Source organism: Lacerta agilis, chromosome 16 (assembly GCF_009819535.1).
Source record: "Lacerta agilis isolate rLacAgi1 chromosome 16, rLacAgi1.pri, whole genome shotgun sequence".
Lineage (NCBI taxonomy): Eukaryota > Metazoa > Chordata > Lepidosauria > Squamata > Lacertidae > Lacerta > Lacerta agilis.
Window position 1 is genome coordinate 12,849,444 of NC_046327.1, and position 24,692 is coordinate 12,874,135.

The 24,692-nt window shown below is 43.7% G+C and overlaps 1 protein-coding gene across 3 annotated transcripts in view; it reads left to right on the top strand.

Annotated features, from left to right (window-relative positions):
* The window catches only part of LINGO2 (leucine rich repeat and Ig domain containing 2), a 580,298-nt gene that overhangs the window by 187,495 nt on the left and 368,111 nt on the right, over positions 1-24,692 (top strand). For all 3 annotated transcript variants that reach the window (XM_033173427.1, XM_033173426.1, XM_033173425.1), the window contains exon 3: positions 21,461-21,538. The gene's annotated coding sequence lies outside the window, so the exon portion shown is untranslated. The remainder of the gene's footprint in view (positions 1-21,460; positions 21,539-24,692) is intronic.

The following is a 24,692-nucleotide window of genomic DNA, read 5'->3' on the forward strand; positions in this document are numbered from 1 at the left end:
GAGATGATTCAATTTGATTTTTTTAATCCAAAATTGAGAATCAGTAGCATAGATGTTGTAAAGGTGTAGTGATCTGTTGTGGAACAACTCCATTGAAGGACCCCACCCCACCCCACCTTCCCCAAAATATTTCTTTTTCTATCATCATCCAAAATCCCCAATATTTAAATGGGAGGATATTTTGTGCAGCTCTAGTTTATAGTCTTAGAGATTTTAGCTAATCCAAGTTACGGAAAACCATCAGAAATAGAGCTAATTTTACAGCCAACTGGGGAAATAAAGTGATGTGTTGTGACTAAGCCTCTAATCTTTCAAACTTTTAATCTCCTTTGTGTGCGCTTTGTTTGTTTGTTTTTGCAATTATGAAGTGACATTTAATGGACTGTAGCTGAGAAATTTGAATTGGTACGTTAGTATGCTAGTCTCTTGTCTTGACAATTAGCTTCAAATATCCTTATGTGGAGTTTCATTACAAATTAATATACATGGTGCGTATATTTGTAAATAATAACTTGGATTTTTTTTTAAGAGTCGCTTACCAAATTGTCCTCATCTGAATTTAACAATTCAGAGATCTGAGATTCTTGTTTATTTAAATTGCTGTTCTTTTACGAGTGCCTTTTCTTTTGAAATTCAGCCTTCTTTGAGTGTGAATGGAATATATTAAGTTCTCTGGCCTGTGTTCCTAGCAATGTTTGAACAATAAGTGGGTAAGTAAAGTGTAGCATTATAAGACAGATGGTCCAGACTAGGGTTTGTGAGTCATGATCATTACCAAGTTGCATTGTATCTAGAACAACAGTTTAACAGCCTGATCTGAGCTCTTTTTCATTATAATCTCTGAGTGGTGCGAGATTTCTGGAAGTTGCTGGCATTTACCCCGGGTTTGTGCTTCCTTTGGAAATGAGGCACAGCGGAGACTGTGTTGTCTTTAGGATATATGGCTTATTTACACATATATACAACCTGAGCCTGCTCCTGTGGAGGAGCTCCCAGCATTGGACTCCAAGAGGGTCTTGCTTCTCCCATAGGCACAGTCCTGGGTTCAAGCAGACATCAGCTTGTGGGAATGTTAAGGACAGTAGGAAAGGATATATTGAATAAGTATTATGCTTCCTTCACTCACGCTAGTGAGTGATGTAGCAGAGCAAATTCCACTCAACATAGCTGGAAGCTAGTTTGCAGATTCACTTGAATCTCTTAGTTAAGTTTATTCCTGGTGGCCCCTTTCATCCCTCCTAAAAGAATAAAGACACGATAGTCTTTCTGAGTAAAGTAACAAAAGTTTACTCACATTTCAGTTCACGATTTGATCCCTGAAAGGCAGGATTTTCTTAGTAGTTACACAAACAAAGCGTGAGTTCATCTTACTGGGGGACTGAGCTCACGTGCTGCTGTCTGAGAGCCGGCAAACAACAAAATTACATTAAGATAACAAAATGGCTGCAGGAGAGCAGCATGGCAGCAAAAGACAGAACAAGCCAACTTCAAGACTGAGAAGATGGTTGCATGACTCGGCTTTTTTATGGAGTCAGCCAGGGCCATGTCCAGCTCCAGACCAGTGGAAAAGGAAGTTACACTGACTGGATGTCCCCTTGCACGTGCCCACTCTAGGAAAATAAGGAATGTTGCATTTGACTGCACCAGTGGAGCTATCCCTGTCTGTTGACTAGCAGCTTGCCACATAACTCCTAACTTTTCACTTGGCCTAGATTGTTTCTCGGTTGTATTGCTGCTTCGCACTGGGGAAAAGAAACCCCTTAGAGTGCACCAGGATAAACTACAATCCTGAAACTCTACTTGTGGCCTTTGTTCTTCCACCCAACTCTGAGCTAAGGGAGGGGGCACCACCCATTTTCCAGCTGGCACAGAATCTTTGCTTTGTTGACCGCCCATCTCCCTGCCCCCCTTTGTTTGCTTAACAACTCAGCTGTTATCACCCTGCCCGGGACATGGGAAGCTGAGTCCAGCTTTTAAAGGTCTGGCTTCCAGTTTAGCCCTCCAAGCATTGCTTGAATTCTACCACTTACTAAATCCAGGCCCGCCCAAACTTTGGCAGTCTACAACCCATAACAACAGCATAGAAATGAGCTACAAGAATGATTCTGTGATTCTAAGTTTTTCCTCTGCTCCACTCCAAGTCCTCCCCCAACAAAAAACAAAACAAAAACACGCAAGAGTTTTTGGGTTTATAATGCCTTTCATTTGAAACACTTACTTGTCTTAATTTTCACTCGTACATCTCATTAAAATTAGGAAAACCAAATAGATGGTCTAATGAATGTGCAAAGATGAGCTTGGCATGAGGTGGTTGGTGGTGGTGGTTGGAGATAAGTCACAAGACAGAAAAACCTAATAATTTATAGGTGCCTGTTCTAACACAAGGGGCCTTTTAAAATTCACATTAAAATGCAATAAGTGATTCAGTTGCTGGAAAATAGGTTATTTGGGCCCAGTGTTCTCTGTTTCTTAACAAGCAAAGTTGATTGCTTGATAATCTCATCACTCGGTGAGTTTGCTCTCATTCACAGATAATTCATTTAATAAGCATTCTGCCCACTTCAGCTGATGTATGATTTCAATAGGAAAAGCCCACTTTTCTGATACTGTCTGGCAAATATCCCAGGCCTAACTAAAATGTTGAGATTGCAGCACAGTTTGTCATGGTTGTGCCCGACACCAGAGTGGTGACATACAGTAGCTCTACGCCAAATCTGGGGGTTCCTTGGGTTGAATGGCTGCACTTTATGACAGTACCATGCCTCCATTTGACCTGATAATGCTAGCACGGAAGGCAAGCATATGCCTAAGACACCACACCCCGACTTAACACCTACCCAGGCATATGCTTAGCCCTTATGTGCATTAATGATGCCCAGGCATTAAAGGTAAACATGGCCACTTCCTGAGGTGTTGAAATTCTAGGTGCACCTACTGTAGCTGTGGAAATGCCTCGGAGATACCGTATTTTCGCTCCATAGGACGCACTGGACCATAGGGCGCACCTCATTTTTAGAGGAGGAAACCCAGGGAAAAAACATTTTTCTGGTTTTCCTCCTATAAAAGCCCTGTTTGTTTGTTTGTTTGTTTGAGGATCAGCTAAAGGTTTTGCAGATTTTTGCAAAGGGAAAGCCCTGGCTTTTTTTAGGATCAGCTGAAAGTTTTGCAGCTGTTTTTGCAAAGGCAAAAGGCCTTTTTTAAAGGATCAGCTAAAGGCTTTGCAGCTTTTTTGCAAAGGGAAAAGCCCTGGTTTTGTTTTTTTTAGGATCAGCTAAAGGTTTTGCAGCTTTTTTTGCAAAGGGGGAAAAGCAAAGAGGAAAAGCCCCATTTTTATGGGGTTTAACTCACATTTCTGAAAAATCTTAAGGAAAAGGAGCCATTTCTACTGTTTCCAGACAGATAATCTAATCAGCCAGTCACATGTCCTGGGGAAACAAACAACCTCCCTCTGCAGCACATTCAACAAAGGAGGGCGGGGCTGAAAGGGAGCCGGGGACTCTTATCTCTCTCTCCCAATCTCTTGCTGATCAGCTGCTGAGCGGGGTCCTTTCAACACTCCCTTTTCTCTTTGTAAAATAAAAAGCACAATCTGCTTTTGGCTCCTGGGCAATTCAGCTCCAGGGACCACCATTCGCTCCATAAGACGCACAGGTATTTCCCCTTACTTTTTAGGAGGAAAAAAGTGCGTCTTATGGAGCAAAAAATACGGTACCTGCTGCCTGCAGGAGGCGCAGGGCAAGATATTGTCAAGAGGGCTTTTTGAAAGCCTTATCTCTTCTCTACAGGGTAAGATGACACCTGAGTAGCAATATTGTGGTTGCTGGTGGCACAAGGGACCGCCCTAGCTCTACCCAGGTGCTCATGAGGTTCTTCTGTCTCAGAAACGATGCCTAATGAGGAACGGCTTAGGGAGCTGGGTATGTTTAGCCTGGGGAAGAGAAGGTTAAGGGGTGATATGATATCCATGTTCAAATATAAAAGGATGTCATATAGAGGAGGGAGAAAGGTTGTTTTCTGCTGCTCCAGAGAAACGGACACGGGGCAATGGATTCAAACTACAAGAAAGAATCCACCTAAACATTAGGAAGAACTTCCTGACAGTAAGAGCTGTTCAACAGTGGAATTTGCTGCCAAGGAGTGTGGTGGACTCTCCTTCTTTGGAGGTCTTTAAGCGGAGGCTTGACAGCCATCTGCCAGGAATGCTTTGATGGTGTTTCCTGCTTGGCAGGGGTTGGACTGGATGGCCCTTGTGGTCTCTTCCAACTCTATGATTCTATGATTTGTCATTCTCTCAGTCTAAGATAGTAATTGCATAACCATGTTTTATCATTATTATTATTATTATTATTATTATTATTATATTATTATTATTATTATATAGGACACCCCTATTTTCATCAGAGAAATGTTGTAAGGTATGGAATATATACCTAAAAGAGTGGGCAACAAGAGGCCTGTGTCAGTAGTGGTTGCAGGGTCTTCAAGCAGTTCCCCCCCATCTATCTCTTTAGTCCCCAGTTCCCTGCATGTAGCCAGTTTGGCTTAGGTTTGGATACTGCAGATCCTCTAGTTAATCAAGAAGTTGTGTCCCTTCATCCATATTTAGGTCTCGTGTCTTCGTTCTGGGTATGAGGGCAAGAGGTGTTCTAAAAATGAGCATTGCTGTAGTTAAACTTAGCATAGAACCTGCTGCCTTAACACAAATGTTGAATCTAGGTTGAAGTCCTAAAAACAAGATGTATCACTTAATAGAACTGAGTGCGCTTCTGCTCCTCAGTGTTGAAGGAGGGAGAGAAAAAATATGAATAGAATTTATGACCAGCCTCTAGTAAGATTTTAGAAATGACTGGGGTTTCTCTTCTGGGGAAGTGGCAATAGGGGCAAGACAACAGAAACTAAATGTTGTTTGCCAAAAGAAGAAAAAACAAAAGGGCAGTCCAAATCATCTTGTAAGTTCATAGTACAAAAGCTCAGGGAGGAGGAAAAGTTCCTAACGCTTTGATTACACTACCTATAACTACTCTTCTGAGACCATTTTGAAGCAATGAGTGCATATTGCAAAGGTCTACAATTATGGTCAATTATATAATTACATAATGACACCAGATGATTAGCAGCAGATTTCTGGTCTTCAATCAGCAGTTTGCTCAATGGACTGGAATGGCTTGCTTCTCCAACTGATATCTATATTCCTTCTTAATAATAATAATAGTACAGCATTATACATCTTAAATGTTCCAAAATCAGATTTAAACTATAAAAAAGAGTGGGGAAAGAACGGATATTTTGTGTTCAAGTTTATGATCTTATAGGGAAGTCAAAATGGCAACGGGGCATGTTTTATGGCTGCAATTTAATTTGTGTTAAATGTTCAGCAAGGAAAAAAGGACCTACTCAGCTTTTCTCAAGCAAGAGAAATTAAGAAGGATGTGATACCTTTGATACCTTCACAGAAGCACATTCCTATCAGCTACAAAATCAGAACTACCCTTCGTGATAGCAATTCTGCTGCAACCAGTGCTGATCTCATTCTTTCTCCCCCATCCAGTTCTGAAATTCCCTTTCGATGAGCCTATCTTATTAAATCACTTCCTCTTGGAGAAGATTGTTCTGTGCTGGACAGCAAGAACACTTTGGCAGCAAATATTTCAGGGCTTGCTTACAGAGCCTTGACAGTTGATGGAGCTTATTAACTTTCTGCTCCCAGTAAGTACAGATCTTTACAAATACCTTCCCCGCTTTTAGCTGCTGATCCCTCTCTCTCTCTCTTTTTTGGCATGTGTGTAGATGCCTCACACGTTAATGACACCGTTTCCAGTATTTTAAAGGAAAGCACATCTTGCAATCGCCTCTTTGTGTTTGCCGTTAGTTAAAGGATCCTCAAGCCCCTTTATTTATTTAATTGGCATCTATATAATGCCTTTCTACAAGGCACCCGGGATGGTGAGAATCGAATGTAAATTTCTAGTCCAGGTCAATCTGGGTTAAGCTGCTGTGGGTGCCTGGTTTTGCAGTTGCTATGCAGAATTCTAGGGAACCTTTGCCCGGCTTTTTCGTGGGAGGCAGGCAGTGGTATTGTTTGCTATTTTAGCATTACCCATTTTGCTGCCCAGGGGACTCGGCCATCTTGCTGGTCTGGAATTGAAAGAAGCACCTCACAATAGGTGTGAGTTTTCTGCCTGACATTGGAGTGCAAGAGGAGGAAATACGTGACAGAGAACTTTCTAGCATGGCTGCCCTTCTTGGGAAACCAGCAGCTCCGTTTTAGTTTTGTTACATATATTTCATGCCTAAGTCAGGAGCCGCTCATATGTTTGCCAGTGCCGAGTGGGAGCCACATTCCATGTGGGCCCCCATCCATGATGCTCCAGTGCTTGTCTCTGTCAAGCAGAGTGAGGGAATTAGGTATTTATCTCCTACAAGTTAGGCGATGGCATGTCCACCAGTCCCACATCTCTCAGCTACTCCTAGATGTGCACCCAGTGAGCCAGTTGTGGCAACGAGAGGCCCCACCTCCAACCTCTGCTTATTATCTCCCTCACCTGAGCTGCGCACAAGCAGGTGAAGAGTCGGCCTGCAGGTACGGTAACTTGTTTCTGCTCCTCCTTTTCAGCCCTCCCCTGGTCTTGGGAGCAGGGGCGTAGGAAGGGGGGTTGGTGAGGGCGGACTGCTCCATGTGCCTTCACTGAGGGGGGTGACATTCAGTGCACCACCCGCCCATGACTCCCAAGCCTACCCTGAGCTGTTGTGGTAAAGGAGGGAGCTGCACCTCTTTGCCGGTGGCATTCCCCCCTTCCCCCTTCGTTTCGACAGCTTAGGGAGAAGAAGAAGAAGAGTTTGTATCTTGATATCCCGCTTTACCACTACCCGAAGGAGTCTCAAAGTGGCTAACATTCTCCTTTATCTCCTCCCCCACAACAAACACTCTGTGAGGTGAGTGAGGCTGAGAGACTTCAAAGAAGTGTGACTAGCCCAAGGTCACCCAACAGCTGCATGTGGAGGAGTGGAGACACGAACCCCGGTTCCTAGATTAGAGTCTACCACTCTTACCACTACACCACACTGGGGAGGCTTGGGAGTAGCGTGGCGGGCTGCGCACCGAATGTCTGCCATTGGCGGCTCGCTCCGCTTCGTGGTGGCTCACTCCACCCCTGGCTGCAGGGTGGTACTCCGCTCCGGGCAACCGAGCAGCTATCCCGTGCCTGGGAGGGCACTCTCCACGCCACCACCTTGGGCGTCCCTCCCTGGGCAGCATTGGCTATGCTCCGCCACTGCTTGGGAGACATTAGAGCAGGAGAAGGTGGGGCCAGGCAGGAGAAGGCGTGGAAGCCTTTGACTTTACACCCAGCTGACCTGTCTCTACCTCCTTCCTGCCCCTGTCCTCCCCCTCCAATCCTGAAGCTTCCCTGCTCAGAATCTCATTTCCTGGCTGCTACAGGCTCCCCCAGGTCACTGATCCTTGTTCCAAGTCAGCCTCCAACCCTGTTTCTCCCGCTCCTCGGAATCCAGCCACCACCCCTCTGTGTCCAGCCAGTCCCTGACAAGCACACTATGACAACAGGTGCATATACGGTGCAAGCACAATTATGGAGTTACTTCCAGGTTTGGGGTCCCGGAATCGGGGGCGTAGGAAGTCATTGCCTCAGTGGGGACCGGGTGACATAGCTTTTTCCTCTTACACTGTACAAATGATGGGCGAGATACAATTAGGGCCACGTCACACCGTACATTCAAGCATATGATGTCACTTCAAACTGCGATGGCTTCCCCAAGGAATTCTGGGAGCTGTAGTTTGTTAAGGGTGCTGAGAGTTGTTAGGAGATTCCTATTCCTCTCCCCAGTGCTATAATTCACAGATAGTTTAAACAATATGATATGGGCCTACTCTTCTCCTTCAGATTCATTTTCAAAGCATGCTTTCCATTAATCCATGGCTTCACCCAATAATCATCACTCCTATATTAGCCAAACCAGATTAACTGTCTTTGCTTAATTAACTCTCTTTTATACCCTTTCCGCCTCTTCTCCTCCTGTTTTTGTTGCGTTTTCTTAGAGTTTAGATTCTGAGCTTGTTGGAGGCAGGGACCTGCTTCCTTGCTGGAGAAGCTCTGTAACCAATATTGCTGCAATCCTAACACAGTTATTTAGGAATAACCAGCGAGAGCCAGTGAGACCAGGGTTCAAATCCCCACTTGGCCCATGAAGCTTGCGGGGTGACCTTGGGAGAGTCACTGCCTCTCAGCCTAGCCTACCCTCCAAGGTTGTTGTGGGGATCGATATAGCAGGAGGAGAACGAGAACCATGTATGCCACCTTGAGCTCCTTGAGGAAAAAGTGGGTAGTAAGTGTGCTAAAATTAATAAAATCAAGCAGCTGAACTCCACTTTGGCTTCCTAGGATTGTGATGTGGATTTATGGTGTAAGATTATGATAATTGATAGCAATGGATGCATAAACAAAGAGCATATCATTTCTTCCGTGTGAAAATATTGTCATCTTCAAGTCATAGGGAAATAAACCTGTTTACAATACAAATATTTTCTTGACGGAAGTCATCTGCCTTCTCCCACAACAAATGAAAACCAACTGCGCACACATTGCATGAATCAACTATTGCCTCAAAAGTCTCACAGGGTCTCAGTGGATTTCCTAACTTCATAAGGAATAGTTCACAAATAAAGTGATAACTTCACAAGAAAATGAATTCGGTTTGTGTGGATACCTTCTGTTATCTTCTTGAATAATGCCCTAAATGGTTTTCTTGTGTTCTCTAGAGTTATAAATTGTGTTTAGTATTGGTGATTTGGGGGAGGAGAGGGCTGAAGAGAGAAAGCTATCACTCCCGAGTGTTTTTTAGCGGGGATAGGTTCAAGTGAGTTGACATTTTTGAGGCATTTATCAGTAAAATTGAAAGTGTGCTAGAATTCAATCACAGCATCTTGAAATCCCAGAAAATATCTTTTGAGTAGAAAATGTTGCCAATTTGCTGGGTGCCCGCTTGAGAAAGGCTACCAATGACATTCGCTTATTGGATAGACTGTTCACCCACTATAAGTCAATTCTGAGTTAAATCAAAAATTGCATATAATGGGGTATAGGTGTCACACAACGCTTTAGAACGGGTTCTCCACTTCATACAGTCAGTATCAAACAAAGATTGGTTTAAGCCTATCTTCCCCTTCCATTTCTTATGCCCAGATAGTTTCTTCTGTGCTTTGGGGGAAATATATGAAATGAAGTACCAGAAGTTTAAGATATATTTTTCATTCACTTTGCTGTCCGCCACAGCTACAAGTTATTTAAGGGTTTGAGATGTGTTTTTTGTTTTTAATCTTAGCTCCAAAATCTTGCCTGTAAAGTAGCACTGGCAATAACCAAAGTAGGGGGGAAATAACTGTACATCTATTGATGCCCATCTGAAGAATATACATAAGAAAATAGTATCAAACTTTTGCAGGATCATGGTTTCTTTAAGAAAAATAGAATTGCAGCATTGGAAGGGACCTCCAACCAATCATTTAATTATATGTTTTAGGACATTTCCTGGTACCAACATCAGTAGTTATCTTGGTCTTGTTCTTTCCCCTTTTGAAGCTAAGGACAACATTTCCCCACCTCTAGTCTGCCTGTTCTCCAAGAATTCTCAGACATTAGAAACAGAGGCTCTGGGGTTATATCCACAAGCTCATTTGGTACAGCCCATCAGGCCCTGGAGAAGGGGAGCCAACTTGGGCCTATGGGTGCCAGTGCACGTGACGTCATGACAACACACGCGTCCCCTGGACCTCAGAACTGACTTATGGGCTACGGAATTCAGGTTCCAAGACTTGCGAGACCTCGGAGGTGACTTCCGGTGCTCCATGAGGCTCTGGAAGTTGTGTTGGGGGGCCCTCAGTGTTGTTGCTGAGCCCCCAGAACCCCATATATTGGCACCCCTTGCCCTGGATAGGAATTTGGAGCTGAAGTCCAACAGCAGGAGGCTTACCTGGCCGAGAACTTTGGCCCTTGTCAGCACAGTATTGCCATAGTTCTTCAGACCTCTGCCTGAGAAAGTTAGTTTAGGCGTGTGTGTCAGCCCCGAGTCTTCTGCAGTGAAGACGGGACACAGATAATCCATTCAGCTTCTCTGCAATGTCCTTATGCTCCTTTGCTGAAGCTTAGCCGCCCAGAGTGGCTGGGGGAAACCCAGCCGGAGTGGATGGGGTATAAATCATCATCAACATTGTCATCGTTGTCGTCGTCCTTATCTCCCTAGTCAGTTTCTTGCTTCTGAGTCAGCTGGGATAGCTCAGTCGGTAAAACATGAGACTCTTAATCTCAGGGTTGTGGGTTCAAGTCCCATGCTGGGCATAAGAATCCTGCATTGCTGGGGTTGGACTAGATGACCCTCATGGTCCAACTCTATGATTATACGATGTATTTTTAAATAAAAAATAATGCTGGTTTTAATGTTTTTTTAGCTATAAGTCCCTCAAATTCTCCCTTTCCCTTTTAAAACAAACAACAAACAATCCCTTATTGTCTGCTTTTATCAAAAACTCATTAGGGCAAGGCTTCCAGTTTCTGAAGGAAGCTTCTTGCCCTTAACAGCATCTTGTCTCTGCTTATTAACCACACTGGGCGTCCTCCTGGACTTGGTAACTTTCCTGGTCTGCGGTGGGGTGGCTAGCTGAGTTTTGCACTGAGTAACCCCCAAGTGTTCTGAAGAGGTTTGATTCCCTTTGACTTTCCCTTTCAGCTTCCTTTTTATCAACCTCATTTAGCATTATGTTATTTTTCAGAAGCTTTGTCCTTCAAGTCAGGTGTGGCTACGTTGCCTCGGCAATTGTTCACTTACATTAAAAAGGGGAATTTGATAGCACTTTGGTAGTACTAGCTCAGTATGCAACCAAGTATAAATAATACACTTGAATATCATTATTGTGCAGACGGCCACGTCAGCACAATCACCTTGACATTTTAACACCTCCTATATGTGCCATTAAATGGTCTGTGCAGCTTATGAAGCTTCATTCACATTGCTCTAATGTTTCAAAGGTCTTCTGGAAGAAAAGCTGCATACAGGGCCAGAGGATTAGATGGGATTCAGGATGGTGGAAAGGGAGACGTTAGAATGTTACTGCTGGTTATTACTTTGTATCACACCTGTCCTGCAAAATTCAAAATGCATGCACGGTTCTCCTCCTCCCATTTCATCCTCACAACACCCCTGTGAGGCAGGTTAGACAAGAGACTGTGGCTAGCTCAGGGTCACCCAGTGAGCTTTCACAGTTGAGTGCATGGACGTCCACTGGAATTTGGGGAAGGGGCACTGAAAGGGAGACCTAGACTAGTTTCTGGTGCACAATGAGTGTTGCAGATATTAAATATTGTGCAGTTCGAAGCGACTGGAAGCATAAGTGTTATGTATTGAAGTTCTCACCCTAGGCCACTAGGGGGTGTGTGTATATAGTTCATGCTGCTGCAGTTCTCACTCAGGTCCGCACATGCAAATGAGGGATTGAAAGTGACGTTCAGGGATTGGGTAACTACAGAAAGTTGTTACTGTTGCTTTGTAGCTGAGTTCTATATAAGCAGGCTGCTGAGCCCTTGAGATCAGTTCTGTTCCAGCTTGAGAATAAACAGAGCTGCTTGAAGAATCACTGTGTCGTCTGCTATGTCTACCCACTATTTAATAATAAGAACCGACTCCTTTGGAAATGAAGCATTGTCCAGGCCCATGGGAATATTATGCAAGCTTTAACTGGCAGCACTTTTTTCATAACAGAATTAAGACATCAAAAAATATCCATACAATAGCTTGTGCTGTCCAGCATAGGCTCAGCATCTTAGAAAATATGGAATAACCCAAACTGACCTATAAGCAAAGGTCTCTCGCTCGCTCTCCAGCCTGCTTTCCGGCTTCCAGGCTGTTTGCTCTCCCTCCAGGAAACCCCTTTTCTTGTTTTCTCTGTGGCGTTCAGAGACAGGACTCTGTTTACATCTTCACTCCATTGACTCAAAGCAACTCCTTTCAAAATGGAGATTGCAACCCAATAGCTCTCGCATGATCTCCGGCTTAGAACACTGTGGGGGGAAACCCAGTGTTAGCAATATACCGTACATTTAGCAAGTTTTTCATTTTATACCTTCATTAATACATACACCATTTTTCATTTCTGTGTGAATTGAACCATTATATTTAACAATGTGGCTTGCCAGGACCCTGTTTCTGGCCCTCTAGACTCCCCCAGGAACACAAGAGAGCCTGCTGAGACCACTGAGTAGCCTGGGAAGAGTTTAAAGGGCCAGATAGAGAGACTTAGGACCCACATTTGGCTCTTGGCCTGAGGTTCCCCAACCCTGAAATTAGTGAGTTGTTGCTTTTTCTTTGTACCTGTGCACAATGAAAAATAAGGTAGTCAAGCTACTAATCCAGTAAGCAGGTGAGAACCTCAGTTGTCTCTAGAAAAGGAACAGGCCATCCAAACATGGCCATCCAGATGTTTTGGGACTACAACCCCCATCATGCCTGACCACTGGTCCTGTTAGCTAGGGATGATGGGAGTTGTAGTCCCAAAACATCTGGATGGCCGAGTTTGGGGGTGCCTGATGTACGTGGTTTGGAATCTATGTTCTTTGTTCCGTGTATTCAGTGCTTTTTTCTGGGGGTGGGACACAAGGGTACGCATTCCCCTAAACATTTTGTGAATCTAAGTTTGGCCTCATTGGGGGCAGTATTTCAAAATGAGTAGGAAAATGAGCATACTCCTAAACATTTTTTTATACAAAAAAGAACTCTCTATTTAAAAATATAACAAAAATTAGATTGTTCACGATATTGATTACCTTCACTTCTTAAAGTAACTGAACTACTGCACATTGGGTTTTCTTTAAGATACCTTTTTATTTTCTTCATGAGTAGCTAAGTTTATTAAGGCTGATTACCAGATACTAGAGGCAGATGCAAAGAACCTATTATTGGAAATTCCAGAAAAAGTGCTACTACTAAATAAGTGGTGCTTACATTACTGATTATTTCCTTCAATGCTAATAATAATACTTAACATTTGTATGGTACTAACTAGTGTTCAAGCAGGGGGAGGCCCATAGCTCAAAGGCAGAGCCAGAGGCATAGCATTGGAGGGGGGGCAAGCAGGGGCCATTGCCCCAGGCACAAATTCTGAAAGATGCAACTGGGCTGCAGTGGTCCTGAAGGTGCTGAGAGACTGGGAGGGAAGTGGCTTCATTTCCTCAAACAGCATGTGTGTCTTCTGGGCGGCCAAGTGGGCTGCGAGTGGAAAGTTGGCAGCTGGCCAGACCCTCCTCTTGTGGGGTAGAGCCCCCTCTTTCTGCCTGGCCCCTTTAGTGCCTCAGGATGGTGTGTCACACACTTCTTGTGACACTGCTGGCACCACTGTTGTGCCGGTCAGCCGCCTCGGCTCCCTCTTGCCCCGGCGCTGCTGCAGAACACCCCCCCCCCCAGCCAAGGCTCCCATACAGGAGCAGGAAGGCACAGGCCTTGGCCGGCACAATAAAATGAACTCTCAAGATGTCAGCAAATAATAATTAAACAGAAATTCACTCTGAGCAAAGGCAATAAATAATTACTAGACTGTGATCGATGAAAATAGCTGCCAGTCACGATGCATAAAATACCACAGTATATACAAAACCACGTGAAAGGATCAAATTGAGAAACAAAGACAGGCACAAGTTATAAAACCATTTCCCGACCCCCAAACTCCTGTTATATCCAGGGCTGGCGTGTCCATTTAGGCGAACTAGGCAATTGCCTAGGGCACCAAAATGGAGGGGGCGCTGGCCAGACTTGGGCAGGGGGGGGGAAACGGGCTAGCAGCAGCTTCTCCGCTGTAGCGGAGAAACTGCTGCTTGCCTCTCCACCCCCCCCCACCTCCCGCTAAAGCAGGCTTTGGCGGGGGGTGGGGGGCGCCAGAAGGTGATTTGCCTAGGGTGCAAGAAGCTCTAGCACCGGTCCTGCTTGTATCAATTAACAGCAACTCTCCAGGGTCCAGGAGAGGGGACCCCCCCCCAGACCTACCTGGAGACTCCAAGGACTGAACATGGGACCATTGGCTGTTAAGGCAAACAACCTGCCACCGAGGCCCAGCCCTTAAGCGCCTGCTCAGGAGAGGCGATGCTCATGTTTAATTCTCTCTGGCTTTTGATTGATTCGTTGTGTCTGTGATGGAAACTAAGTGCTCTTTGAATGAAGCAATCCCTCCCCTACCTTCCCCCTCTTTACCTTTTTGTCATAACAAATCCCATTTGTGTACTTAATGAGTCGAGATTATGAAAGGGAGGACCATAAAAGTTTAGTAGGCCATAATGTTATATAATTCCGTTGGTAACTGGTATTTTCCGTCAAGTGATGTTTCCTTTTTATTAATTACCCTACAGCTGAAGTAACACTGAATGTCAAGCTCAGCTTTAACAGAAATTGCAATTTGTAGTGGTAACTGAACCCGAAAAGGTTGTCATATCAGCCGCAGCTAATTCAGAAGGTTGTAGCTTCTTCACTAGATAGAAGAATTGTGAAGTCATTGAACACTGGCAGATATTGGGGGGGGGGGTTGTAAAATTAATATACAGTATTGCATTTTTTTCACATTTCAATCTTTATTGCTTTGTAAACAATACATCCATTCACCTTAAAACACCAAAACACAAAAAATACAAACAAACCACTACCAATACAAGAAAAAAAAATAAAACTCGAAAAAAGAAGAAGAAGTAATATATTGTATCAGGGGTAGGGAATAGGGCTGGGTGATATCTGGTTTTCAACATTGTGATATATCACAGTGTCTGAAATAAGGATGGAGCCATGCCGAGGCACTGACTGGCTTCATGGTTTTCTCTGCATCGTGATGTTTGCATAGCACACAAATCATGATTTGTGATATATTGCCAGGTCAATATAGGGCTGAGACTGATGGGAGTTGGAGTATGTAGCACAACACTGGCTATCCCTGCCTTGGAGCGTCCCGAACTCTATATTATTCAAATTGCCCACCATCGCTTTGCGTGTTTAGACCTTTTAACCTCCCCCTTAAATAAATTCAGACATGATGCAAAATTTTGGTTTGGTTTTTTGGCAGAATTTAGGCCACAACTTTATTGATTACAGAAAGTGAGTGGTTGCATAGGCTCTGGTTTGACTAGCTCCCTGCACCGTGGCAGGTAGCGCTGACCTAGGGCACCAGCGTAGGTCAGCCTGGGGTGAACACCTTGGACAGCAGAAAGCGGGGTCAGGCTAGTGCACCACCCAGATGTCCCCTGGACTCAGGCACGGGCACAACCCCTCTCAGGGTTGACCAAACCAAGGAGTCCCTGGATTCCTTTAACGGAATACCCTTCACAATAGGGATGGCTAGAGCATTCTGCCACCCCTATCACCTGAACCAGAGCCTATCCGCAACCTTACAAGTTGTAACAATTTGCTACATGGCAGGCGAAACCCAAATGGCACCAGCCAATCAGCCAAGTGGGAAAATTCCTGCCGTACCCCTGTCCCAACGGTAGGCGACACATAACAGCATAGCAAGTTCAAGCGCAAGCCCTAAATATGGTGGGCGGGTGTTCCGATGCACTGGCCCAAAGAGGAAGCTCAGAGACACGTGCATGGGCATATATAGGTCCCTTGATCCATTTCGCTAGCGTTCCATTGGCCTGATTAAACCCATGTCAAGGGACCTACCAATAGGGTGTTGTGGCTGTCCAAACGTACCCACCCACAACACAGGGTTTGGTTGCCAGGCTGCACCGCAACACGTGCCCTCTTTGAGGGAGGACACGATTAAGCAATAAGCATTTCTTGGGTTGGAGCTGTGGGTGACTGCATCCAAATCTGGGCCTGGAATGTCTGTTTGCAAAGCCTGGTGTCAATTACTGGAAGTCACAGTAAGGCCAAAGGTCTGAAATACGGCAGGCAGAAGGTATTGCCTTATTGACAAATCAAGGTGCAGAAGGACAGGCTTCTAGGACAGTATTGTTAGAGATTTCAAAGTGCCTACGTGCAGAAATTCAGCTTATCACCTCTGTAGCAATTACCAGCTGGCTGTAGCAATTACCAGTTGGCTGTAGCAATTACCAGTTGGCAGAAAGCCAAGATCTGCTCTCTCTCCAGACCCTTAGCAACGACCTGTGATTGGTCAATGAGTTCCTAAAGAATGAGCTCTGTGTGAGAGCTTGTGTGGTAGTGGTGTTGGTAGTTGTTTTTATTAGTGTACTGTACTGAAGGTTGAGAGAGAGAGACAGAGAGGAGAGGTTTTATGTTTTGTTTCTTTGTAAAGTCTGTACATAGTAACTTATGGATACTAGTTGCTTCAATAAATACTGTATATAGTTATCCAAGTGAGTTCCTGAGTTCCTGCGTTGTGCTGTCCAGTTAATGCTCTACAGCCAGAAGCTTCAAGAAAACCTGCGGTTAACTCTGCTGTGTCCAGGACAACGTTATTTCCTGACACTAAATCTTAAGAAGTATTTGTTCCAGACAGGACCAGTCCTGATGCTTCTTACTGTCTGATAGTCACAGAGCCATTAACTGTATCTGAAGCAGACTCTGAATCTGAATCTCAAGACTCTGAGGACAGCTCCTAGCTTCAGGCCATGAGGTCCTGGTTCATGCTTTTGGGTCAAGGGCAAGATTCTGAAAGATGACAGGTGAGGCTTGGGTATATAACAGTAGAGCAAAAAGAGAGAGAGGGAGAGCAAAAACACCAGCGGCATTCTCTCCCCCCTCCCCTTCATCAAGTTATACTGAAGCTGAAGGGAACGCAAAGGATAGAGTCAAGTTGGCAGTTGTTTGTAGATGTACAAAGACCTGCAGTTTTCTAGGAAGGGTATGGACCCATAGCCTCCGACTTGCTTCCTTTGTTCTACACAGCTGACAGCCCTGAGAGACGGAGGAGCAAGAGGCCGGGATACAGAGCGGGCTTAATTTTTCATCACACACACATACCAGAATGTTAACAGAAGTCGCTCTGTTCAGCTTCCTTGTGGGTTTTTCTTGACGAAAGAGGAATAAGGCTGTTAGTTTTAGATTCTCTCTTCTATGACTAGTGGAGCTTCTGAAACGAGACATTGTGAGTGCGCACCAGTAAATGTATAAAAGCACCTCTGTATTTATTCAATTTACAGTACTTTCCTTGCAAGACAGCGCAGGGCAGCTTATTGAAGAGTAAATGAATTAAATGTATAGCAGGCAGAGAAGAGTTCAGCAAAATGTAGTGGGCGTGGTAAAGTGTGAAGCTGTTAAGCACTAATGTTTAGCTTAAGTGCCCCCTTTTTCAGGGTTTTTTGCAGGGGGGGGGTTGCAATTTTGGCATTTCACTATAAAACGTGAGCGAGGAAATGTTGGTGTTTTTCTTGCAGTGATCTCCTTTCCTCTAAGGCAGGGGTGGGTAACCATTTTTGGCCCACTGAGCTAGATCCTTGTCTCTCCCCACCCCCCAAACACACACAGGTGGGGTGGACAACCTACTGATCAACCACCCGACATCTGAATGATGTCAGATGATTGACACTTGTCAAATTCCCTTGCACACCACCTCCCAAAGGACTGACAATCAGTTGTCCTCTTTGAGAAGTGCTTCCCAAGGGTCAAATTAAACCTGCAGGCTGGAGTTCCCCACCTCTTCTTAAAGGAGATGATTTTTTTCTTCACCTCCCCCCAGTTTTACCCCATAACAACTCTGTGGGGTAGATTAGGCAGAAAAATGATGACTGTTTTGAAGCTACGGCCTCCCTACTTCTAGTTTAACACCCTAAGCATTTCTTCACTCCCTTTCCAAAGTGAAATGGGCTTTCTGTGACACAAACACAACACAGCTAACTTTCTGAGTGCTGAGCATAAGCTGCATCTCTCCATTTATTACCAGATCAGAAAAATCTATGAAAATGCAGGGGTGGGAAGGATTAGTGATGTGGTGTGATGAGTCAGTACAGAGAAGCTTGAAGTTTGGCTTTGGGCATGGGGGAGAAACTTCACATGTTCCTTTCTGAACAATATTTTATATTAATAGAGCATACTTCAAAGGGCTTATTTCTCTCAGAATTCTTGTGAAACTTGGCATTCCACTATCTGATCAATAAACTGATGTAGTCTATCTAACCTTATAGTATTAAAAGCCTCAAAAATTTAAAGCCTTTTGGTAGAAAACCTATCCATCCTATGGCAAATAAATATTTTTACTCACACTTGGAGCAACTTAGAAGTCTACAATTGAGGGATTCAGAAGTCTTCCTCCCCCCAAGTACTTTGCCTGACCCCATTATTCCTTATTCCTAAATAAAGGTGCTGTGTTTGCACATAATGTTGTGCCATAGTTTAAAGAAAGCCAGATTGAACCATGTGCTGGTGATGAACCATGGCTCCAGATTATAACATTTTTGGCAGTAAACAAACCATAATTTAGTTGCTAGACAGGGCTTGCACATAATGGCACATCAAGGTGTAATAAATCATACTTTAGCATCAGTGTTGTAGCATGGGTTGCCAGTGCCCACGGCCATGCTGGGGTGGGTGGGAGGGAGGAAAACAGACATTGCACGCATGAACATTCAACTGCCTAATGGTTCCATGACACCTAGGAGATCGCAGCCTCTCAGAGCCAAGAAGAGTTGTTCTGTTGCCTGAAGAGGTCACTTCCTGGTTTGCACGGAGAAGACGTTTTCAACGGAGCCCAGCAATGGAAGTGTGCAGCTGTATTGAGGCAGCACCGGGTGTTGAATTTTTGTGCCCCAACAATTTTGTGTCTGGGAAAAATGCCCCTTTGCCCCCCCCACACACACACCACATCACTGTTTAGCATTATGTGCAAGCCAGGGCACTGTGTCATTAAATTCTCTATGACAAGTGCTCTGCTACTTGGGTTGTAATCCTCAGAACGCATATATTGAAGATTAACTGGAAATCTTTGCTAGGTAGAGCAAGTTCACAAATGCATGTCTAGCACTTGGTAACTGAACAGTAAACGATGGCTTTCGTGTGTGAAAGATCAAAATGCATTTCATACAATGTCAGGTGTAACAAGTTAGTAACATGTCACATACCTTGCATTCATGTGTTGCAGTCTGTTCTGCTTTCTGCTTTTACCCTCTGTAAACCACAACTTTGCTGTGAGTATTGTAGTGTTATTTCAAGGTTTCCTCACAGGAAACAGATGGTGGATAGGCTACAGGCATGAAGTGTATACATCCAAGAGGCCCTCTACCTATCAAGGTTCTCTGGCCCATAACCCCCCGCATTTCCCTGGCTGCTCATTTGCCTATAAAACATTCTACTATTACGGATTTCTTTTCACAGGGTGAATTAGGTGATCACTGGTTTATGGAATAGTAAATACTGTAGAAATCTGTGGTTGTGTCGTTCTACTACCCTAGATGAGCAGCATTAAACACTGGAGCAATGTTATTTATCTGGCTGTGCATTTGCAATCTTAATGGTAACTAGGATGTCTTCAGTGCAAGTTTTAAGTTAGATATGGTTTCCTGGTTTCCCCATATACATGTCTCAGGGCTGTTATATTTCTCTTGGCCTTCTGCATTAACTAGGAGCAAGGATCATGTGCACACCATCTTTTTCCGAAAGCCTTGGAACAGTTTGTTCTGACAGCTTGGTAGGCAAAGGAGAGGTTGTTTCTCCGGGCACATTTCTTGAGACCTCATCAAACGACAAAGTCACAAAGGCTGCACATCTAGTTAAAGGGTGTAGGTGACCATTCCATTCGATATCTGCATGTGACAAGACAGAAATAACCTCTAGCCTTAATAGAGCAGCTTATCATACACTGGATAGTTGGATTTGTTTTTCCGAGGTCGTTTGGGGATGTGGAAAACATTCCCATCAGATGTTGTCACTTTAGAAGCTTTGCCACTGGGTAGAACAACTGCTTTAGCTATCTGATCACAGACAAACAGTCCTGCTTAACTTTTATTTTATATGTATATATTTATTTTCATTTATCTGACTTCCCACCTTCCTAGTGCTCTGTAGGCATCCAAAAAGGGCTATTGGAGAGAAGACTTTAAAAGGGTCAGTAATATTTTATGTGTGGTGCTACCAGGGAAGCAGGTGGCACTGTGGTCTAAACACCTGAGCTTCTTGGGCTTGCCAGTCAGAAGGTCGGCGGTTCAAATCCCCGCGATGGGGTGAGCTCCCGTTGCTCTGCCCCAGCTCCTGCCAACCTAGCAGTTCGAAAGCACGCCAGTGCAAGTAGATAAATAGGTACCGCTGCGGCAGGAAGACAAACGGCGTTTCCATGCGCTCTGGTTTCCGTCACAGTGTTCCGTTGCTCCAGAAGCGGTTTAGTCATGCTGGCCACATGACCCGGAAAGCTGTCTGTGGACAAACGCTGGCTCCCTTAGCCTGAAAGCAAGATGTGTGCCGCAACCCCATAGTCACCTTTGACTGGACTTACCTGTCCAGGGGTCCTTTAACTTTACCATATGTGTGGTGTTTGGCAGAACCATAAAACAGAAAGTTCTCTTTTTGCCTCCTTAAAACTTGGGTCCCAACTGTACTATACATTTAAAGCAGCAGCATGCCACTCCAAGAAGCCAGTGGTGTAGCGTGGGAGGAGTGCAGCCGGGGCGATCGTCCTCGGAGCATTGTGGGAGCTGTTGCTCATGCCACCTTCCCTGAGCCAGCCCTGGCTGTTATGTCCTTCTCATGCAGCCTCCCTGAACGGTTTTGCAAACAGTGTTTCCGTTGCGGGGCATGTTGGGTGAACAGAGCCCACCGCTCTGGGCTATTCCTCGACCAACCCAAAGCGGAAGTGCAGTTTGTTAACGGACTGAGAGATTTTGGGAGACCCCTATTTCCCACACAAAGCTACAGTTCAGAGTAGTACAATCAGACCCTGTTCCCAGGGAACTGTGGGAGCTGTAGCTCTGCAAGGGGAATATGCAGGGGACAAAATGTTGGAACCAGGGCCAGTGACCAAAGCAACTGCTCCATCCCTCACATGATGCTAGGCATGTGAGAGAAGAACGTCCCTTTGGATTGTGTTATTTGCATCCGTACTAAAGTCAGGAAGGGAGAATGGTTCAGAGTGCACCAATGGCACCATTTGTTGTGTCATTCTGCAAGACCAGATTCACCAATGCATATGTGGTGCATCTGGGAAAAAACTGCCTGCTGATGTGATGTGAGATCTATAGAAGTCCCCCCCCCCCCGCATGTAGGCTTATTTCAAACCCATATCAACCTTCTAAGAATCCAGTTCACGTTCTCCAATTCTTAATTTGTTTTTGATTGCGTTTTAGATCGTTTCCCCATGTGTGGTGTAAATAGATGATAATAGGATTCCATAATCAAAATGCAGTTAAAGGAGGCTCTAAAATATAGCTTCACTGTGGCACATGCACATTAAGAATATATTATTCCCATGTGAAGCAACTGGACATGAGAATGGCAACTTTAACCATTATTGACTTACTGTCCTAATTTCTTTTAGTGAAGTGAGCACTGGAGCTGAGAGACTTGGCTGTGAATTACACTTCCTCCTTTTATCAATGGATTCCAGTCTTACACGGTAAGAGTTCTGGGGGTTTGTATCCTCCCTCCACTCATTTCAGATGATTCTATTAAAAGAGGTAATTCTATTATGTGGGTATAATGCGTATGGCTATGTATTTTTGCATAAATTTATATCATATTAATGCTTTGATGTTTTTTTTTTAACTTAAAGCAATATCCTATGGGTTCTTCTGAGGCAGTTGTTTCTCTTGCAAAATACTATTATTGTATACCTAGAAACACAAAGGACCTACAAAATGATGTGTCCCTGGCCTGTAGTTTGTTGTGCTCTGTATTTAGCAAATGAAGTTGGAGGGAGAATGACTTATTTTTGAGTGCTATAGCCTTGAAATTATTTAGTTATATGGGTTTGGATTCACTCGGGGCTCTTCTAGACCATGTGTTTATTCAGCATTCATTTTGATTTGCTTGCACGATGCTTATGCGGAAGTTAGACTGTAGGTTCATCCAAACTTCCTTTTGCGCCACACTTTGCAGGCACAGGTCCACACTTTCCAGGTCTGTTTGGCGGGTTTTTGTCCCACTCTTTTCCTCAAGAAAAACCCACTATTTACTGCCAAATCAGAATAAACAGCAATCTGTAGAAAACCCAAACACTGTTTGTTCCAATTCAGTGGTTTATGACGAGTGTTCTTCCTGATTTGCTTATGAGGTATTTATACATTTTCCCGTTAATCATTTGTTCATCCCACACTCTTTCATTCTGTTCTCCAAGGCACTTTCCTAACAACAAAAAGACTTTTTGAAGTGGATTTGTTGCATTCAGGCAACAAATCTACTGATTGTGCAAACCTGAATTTGCAGTATGCTCTTGAATCACTCCCACAAAATACAGTCTGAAGGTGACCTTGGTAATTTTGTCCTGATTCATATCTTAAAAGAAACCTAGCAGCTTCCGCTTTCCTTTATTTCACATTGCTAATATAAAGTTGGTAATATTGGTCTCCTGTGTGTAACTATGCAGTTTGGATCAAACATTTAAAACAGTTAGCTCAATCGTGGAAAACAAAAAAATGAGCAACAATTCTGGCAAAACAATAAATACAAGCAAAGAAATAAAATAAGTTAAATAATGTTTCACCAACTTCTTTGAGATTTATAGATAGAGAAGGTCTAGTAGACAGTATATATTTGCATGTTGGGGAAAAAAACCTTTTGACAAAATTCCACTAAAGGCTTTGGAGTAAACATAAAGCTCATAGGATTAGATTTTATGGACCCTTCACTTGTTAGAAAAAAAATGAAGCAGAGGGTTAGAATAAATGGGTAATGGCGTGGGGGGGAACAGTGGGATGCTCTAAATATGTGTATCATGATTGGTGAACTTTATCTTATTTATAAATAGTGTGAAGTTAAGGATGAGCAGTGTTGTAGCTATATCTGTAGATCACACCAAATTACTCAGGATGTTACAAACTCAGGTGCGTTGTGAACAACACCAAAAGGACTTCTGCTGAATGGGCAAGAAAATGCCCAATAAAGTTCAGCATTAAATGTAAGGTGATTTATGTTGGTACAAACAGATATATGCTGGCTATGGGCTTGTGGTGAATAGCTCAATGTAAGTGTCAACTGCAATGGGGGGAATGCAAATTCCATGCTAGGAATTATTAGAAAGGGAATTGATATGAAAACAGTCAGTACTGTAATGATTTTCTATAAATCTGTGGTGTTTGGATTGCTATACACAGTGTGGTTTCTGCACCTGAAATTCACTTCATGGAAATGGCACAGTACAGGAAAAGATAAACTCAAATGACCCAGGGGCTTGTAGCATTTCCTAATGGATTAAAAAAAAAAAGTGTTTGGGTGTGCAATCACCTTATCAAATGTGCTGCTACAGGATGTTATGAGAGCCACTGTCTTAAATGGGATTACACCAGTTTGCAAGAAGAAGATCTATCGAAGTGTATTAGCCATGATAATTAAAATTGACGTGTTTAATTAGGGAAAGGTCATTGTTAACATTTACTAAAGATTGGAAACTTCTCATACACCTTTTGCGTGAAAATGAAACAATGACATGTGGATTTGGGGATTGAAGACAATGTTGGTTTATAGAAAGTGTTTTTTGTTAGGTGTTACCGTATTTTGGAGTGAAGTGAATATTGTTTATATATAGTGGACAAATGAAGAGAATTGGAAGTTCTTTAATTTCTGTAATTCATCTTTTCCATTTTCTCTGTTACGTTCTTTTCTATCTCTTATAATCACGTCCTCTCTTTTTCTCCTCCTTTCCTTTTCCTTTTCCTCTATGTTTTTATTTTATTTAGATTATTGTTGGCTTAAAAAAGATATTTGATATTAAGTTTTGTATCTTTATAAACTCTACTAAAATTTATTCAAAAATATACAATTAAATGGATCCTCTGAAGTTCAGAGTCACTGTACCTTTAAATATAAATTGCTGGGAGCTCAGTTTCCTTCATGCTTTGCTTTTTGGCTTCCCTGGTTAGCTGCAGCTAGAGATGAGATATTGGACTGCATGCATGGTGTCTTCCTCAGTCTTTCAGAGCTTTGTTTGTCTTCAGTTTTGTACATTTAGGGAAAGGTCTCTCACCCATAAGACACTTCATTACTCTACATTGTTGGAAATAGTTTTTCAGATGGTGTGGAGCTACATTTGGATCATGTTTTGACAGATTACCGTAGTTTATTATTATTACTGCATCATCTGCTTTTACATAGGCAATATTCTGTTCCCAAACAGACTGCCTCTGAATCATTACTCATGGTGAGAGGTTTTGGGGTGTTTGGGGCTTTTAGTGTCCATTAGAAAAGGCTGATCAATAAGAGGCCGTGCATGTCTTGTTCACGAATCGCAGTCTAAATGAATTCCATGGAGGAGAAGCACTCTCCGTCCTGGCTGGAGTACTGCTGAGTGAGCAGGCCCTTTCAAGTGGAAGTGCGTACATTTGAGAAATGGGATTGGCAAAGGCTCTTGGCTTCCTTTGGTGGAGGAGGGGGGCCTCTAGCTGCTGTGCATTTCTTTTAACAAGCTGAATCGGCCTCCGCTCTGCACATTGCATGACATACGCTACGACCTTGGTTCATTAATAAGAAAGGAGACTGAATCAGACTCCATTCTGAATGGAAACACTACCAGCAAATATGTGGTAGATGGGTTGGGATGGAAAGGGGCTTGTTCT